Genomic DNA, 5,344 nt, shown 5'->3' with positions numbered 1-5,344 from the left:
ATCTCTGTGCCTAACTTTGGAAACGATCCTCAAAAGGCTTTTTCCAAAGTTAGGCAGAAGATCTGACATGTGTAAGACACTTACACTGTCGGATCTTAGGATGCAGTACCGCATCCGCCGCTGGGGGCATTTCTCATTGAAATGCCGCTTTGAGTATGCAAATGAGGACTTAAGCAGATCCACAAAGCTTTTAAGCATTGTGATTTCTGCGTAAGTTCCGATTTGTTTGCGCAAAACTAGGGCTGGTTTTACAATGTGTAAAGTTAGTAACACCATGTAAAAGCCCATTCAAGCGACGGCATTTGGTATGCATTCCTGAGGGAGAACTCCACGGCAATTTGTAAAATCAAAACCGGCATGGGTTCCCCCCCCCAGGAGCATACCAGGCCCTTAGGTCTGGTATGGGTTGTAAGGAGACCCCCCCTACACCGAAAAATCGACGTAGGGGGTCCCCCTACAATCCATACCAGACCCGTATCCAAAGCATGCTACCCGGCCGGCCAGGAATGGGAGTGGGGACGAGCGAGCGCCCCCCCCCCCCTCCTGAGCCGTACCAGGCCGCATGCCCTCAACATGGGGGGGTTGGGTGCTCTGGGGCAGGGGGGCGTACTGCCCACCCCAGAGCACCCTGTCCCCATGTTGATGAGGACAGGACCTCTTCCCGACAACCCTGGCCGTTGGTTGTCGGGGTCTGCGGGCGGGGGGCTTATCGGAATCTGGGAGTCCCCTCAAATAAGGGGGCCCCCAGATACCGGCCCCCCACCCTAAGTGAATGGATATGGGGTACATCGTACCCCTACCCATTCACCTGGAGGCAAAGTGATAGTTATTAAACACACAACACAAGGGTTTTTAAAATCATTTATTAGTCTGCTCCGGAGGCCCCCCCTGTCTTCTTTAGCTCTAATACCAGGGGGGGCTTCTTCCACTCTCCGGGGGGTCTTCTCCGCTCTCCGGGGGTCTTCTTCTATCTTCGCCGCTCTCCGCTGTTGACTCGGCGCACCCCGGTTCTTCTCCAGCTGTCCGGTGCCTTCTCCTTCAGCGCTGGCTGCCTGCTATCTTCGTGTGTTAGCTCAATTACTAGCAGGCAGCCAGCGCGGTCTTCTGTGACGTCATCTTCTTCTCTTCTCTTCTTCTCCCTTCTTCCGATGTTGACACGTCGCCTCTTCTGCGCTTCCATCATTGCAGTGAGAAGAGGCGACGTGTCAACATCGGAAGAAGGGAGAAGAAGAGAAGAGAAGAAGATGACGTCACAGAAGACCGCGCTGGCTGCCTGCTAGTAATTGAGCTAACACACGAAGATAGCAGGCAGCCAGCGCTGAAGGAGAAGGCACCGGACAGCTGGAGAAGAACCGGGGTGCGCCGAGTCAACAGCGGAGAGCGGCGAAGATAGAACGAAGAGCCCCATGGAGAGCGGAGAAGACCCCCCGGAGAGCGGAGAAGACCCCCCCGGAGAGTGGAAGAAGAAGCCCCCCCTGGTATTAGAGCTAAAGAAGACAGGGGGGCCTCCGGAGCAGACTAATAAATGATTTTAAAAACCCTTGTGTTGTGTGTTTAATAACTATCACTTTGCCTCCAGGTGAATGGGTAGGGGTACGATGTACCCCATATCCATTCACTTAGGGTGGGGGGCCGGTATCTGGGGGCCCCCTTATTTGAGGGGACTCCCAGATTCCGATAAGCCCCCCGCCCGCAGACCCCGACAACCAACGGCCAGGGTTGTCGGGAAGAGGTCCTGTCCTCATCAACATGGGGACAGGGTGCTCTGGGGTGGGGGGGCCCGCAGTGCGCCCCCCTGCCCCAGAGCACCCAACCCCCCCATGTTGAGGGCATGCGGCCTGGTACGGCTCAGGCGGGGGGGCGCTCGCTTGTCCCCACTCCCATTCCTGGCCGGCCGGGTAGCGTGCTTTTGATTCGGGTCTGGTATGGATTGTAGGGGGACCCCCTACGTCGATTTTTCGGCGTAGGGGGGGGTCTCCTTACAACCCATACCAGACTTAAGGGCCTGGTATGCTCCTGGGGGGGGAACCCATGCCGGTTTTTTCTTTGAAAACTGGCATGGAGTTCTCCCTCTCAGGAATGCATGCCGAGCGACGCTGTCAATTTTTTTTTTTTTTTTTTTTTTGTTTTCCCGGCGCGTTTTTTTTTTTTCACCCGCCGCAACTTTATTGTCCCGTCGCAATCCACAAAGCCCGGCGTAAATTACGTTCGCGCGCTGCACGTCGGGAAAATTACGTCACACGCATGCGCAGTACGGCCGGCGCGGGAGCGCGCCTCATTTAAATTGTAATCGCCCCCCGGAGAGGAGGACCGCCTTGCGACGGAGGCACTTAAGTTACACGGCGTGTAATTTCTAGGTAAGTGCTTTGAAGATCGGGCACTTAGGTAGAAATTTAACGCCTGTGTAACTTAACTGCTGAAAGTTAAGTTAGGCAGCTTTTTTGAGAATTTGGCCCATTATTCCCACATAGTCCGTTGAATCTCTTGAAAAGACTACAAAGTATTTGTTGACCATTGTCATTGACTTTAAAGTAAGGGTGATACTTGATGTCGATATCTATCTATTTAGATGATTATGAGTTGTAAACCTAAATTCTTCCCTGATGTTTTCTGTCTCCAGTGTTAAAATGTTAATGACTTAGGTGGGTAGAAACAATTGTCCAATAAAATTAGTGGAAACATGCTTTTTGTTAAGAAAACCAACCCTTTTAGCAAATCAAAAGCCACTGTATGCTGAACAATGGCCATTAAGTTTATATAAGGTGAGACAAAGATCAGTCAGTACATTGGAATTTCAGGAGAGAATTTTTTTACCGAGATGTCTCTATACTACACCATTCCAGGTATCTTTATATTTTATAGCTGTACAGTACAGCTGTGTTGCATGTTGCTATATGATTCTATATTGTTTCCTAGTTTGGAAGTATTACATACTTTTTGAAGGATTTACATATGTATCAGACGTGTGTGTATGTATGTGTGTGTATATATATATATATATATATATATATATATATATATATATATATATATATATACACACAATGTGTGTGTGTGTGTATATATGTATGTATGTATGTGTGTGTGTGTGTGTGTGTGTGTGTGTGTGTGTGTGTATATATATATATATATATATATATATATATATATATATATATATATATATATATATATATATATATATATATATATATATATATATATAAATATAAATATAAAATTTGCACATAATTAAATTAAGTCAGCACAACTTCCTCAAATTTACTAAACTTTGTCACAAAGTGAATTTTAGTGGATGCGGTGAAGCTGTACTGACTTCTATCATCAAAAGTCACTAAGTTTGGATGGAGAAAATTCACTGTACAGCGAGTATGATCCATACCTTTAGTAAACCCACCCTGTTGTCGTTTTTTTGTTTGTTTGTTTTTGTGAGTCAATAGGCTGTACTAGAGTATTTCTCATTTCTTTAATGCTCCTGTTCACATCATGAGAGGTGTATCAATTAAAATATATTCTACAGATGTAGATGTATTGTCAGTAGAATTATTATCACTGATTGCTTAGTGAGAATAGTAAATAATAAATGGTTTGCTGGAGAAAATGGACACTAGAGAATAAAGTTACATAAGTTTCCTTTAATGTTACCTGGTGATCCTACCAGTAACACACTTACTTAACCGAGACACCCTTTGGACAGCAGAGTTGTCAATCTGGGGAGAGGATAGCATGTACTAGCAGAATTCGATGGACTAACAAAATTTTACATATATGAATAAAAGTTAAGCATTGTAAGCTCCCAGTCAGTGTTATATGGTTTATTTCAAACCTCTAACTGCAAAATAACAGGTTTACTGGCTGATGAAAAAACCTTAAACAATAAAAACAAATGCAGCCACTACATCTAAGAATTTGTAAGCTATGATATAATACAATTTGTTTATGTCTTTAACCGATTGCTGACCAGCCGCCGAAGTTACACTGCAACAGGTTGGCTTGGTTATGCGAATCGCCGTAGATGTACATCGGCCCCTTTTAACAGCTATAGCAGGTGTATCCGGCATGACGCCAGAGCCGATACGCATTGTGGTGGCCGCAATGTCCACCAGCCACCCAGAATCTCTCCGCAGAGAGCCAGAACGGGGATCTGTCAATGTAAACAAACGGATCCCCATTCTGACAGGGGAGTAGAGAGAGATTGTCTGTTCCTAGTGATCAGGAACCACTATCTCTCTGTACCTCCTGTCAGTAGACTCTCCCCCACAGTCAGAAACACCTCCTTATGGAACACTTAACCCCTTGATCGCCCCCTAGTGTTAACCCCTTTCCTGCCAGTGCCAGTTATACAGTAATCGGTGGCAATTTATATCTCTGATCAATGTAATAATGTCACTGGTCCCAAAAAAGTGTCCAATCTGTTTGCCGCAATGTCGCAGTCCTGCTAAAAATTACTGATCACTGCCATTACTAGTAAAAAAAAAATAATAATAATACAAATGCCATAAAAATATCCCCTATTTTGTAGATGCAATAACTTTTGTGCAAACCAATCAATATATGCTTATTGCATATAAGAATACATATTGGTTTAAAATGATGATAATTTTTTTTTTTTATGTTTTTGGGATATTTATTATAGCAAAAAGTATAAATAGTGTTGTTTTTTTCAAAATTGACAGTTTTTTTTGTTTATAGTGCAAAAAATAAAAACCGCAGAGGTGATCAAGTACCACCAAAATAAAGTTCTAATGTGTTTGATTACAGTGTCCTTCCAGGACTGAAGTGGTTAATGCCACGTTAAGCTTTAAAAAAGCTAAAATAAATTAATGGCCTTCAGAGAACCCATCCTAAGTTTAAAGCCCCTGGAAAAATCATAGTCTAATTCCAAACTGTTAAACCTGTGTAACGAACTACAATGGACTTAACACCAAAGTATCAATTTGAAATTTACCAGCAACATATAATTAAAATGTAATACAAAAAACTACCAGAGCTGCGTCCCCTGAAAAGGTTACTTATAGTACAAACAAATGCAAATAACAGTATTTTGCACTAATAAATAATTTGTCGGGTTGTACACAATGTTTCACACAAGCATATTTAGATCTTTGTTAGGACAGAAAGTGTCCAACTCAAGTTTACAACTGATAAGATCTGCCAGCACAGGTGGGAAAAATATGGAAATCATAAATACCCTGTACAGCCTTAAAATTAAAATTTTATAAAAGTGCATGCAGGACACTGGGCAGACCACTAGGGACAATGGTGGTGTGTATTTTTTACATACAGTACTGTAATCTATAAGATTACTGTATATATTGTGTTTATTTACGTTTTTAAATTTGGC

The sequence above is a fragment of the Rana temporaria genome, chromosome 3 (genome assembly GCF_905171775.1).
Source record: "Rana temporaria chromosome 3, aRanTem1.1, whole genome shotgun sequence".
In the NCBI taxonomy this organism is placed as follows: domain Eukaryota; kingdom Metazoa; phylum Chordata; class Amphibia; order Anura; family Ranidae; genus Rana; species Rana temporaria.
The sequence above is the reverse complement of the archived record's forward strand: the minus strand, read 5'-3'. Positions refer to the sequence as shown.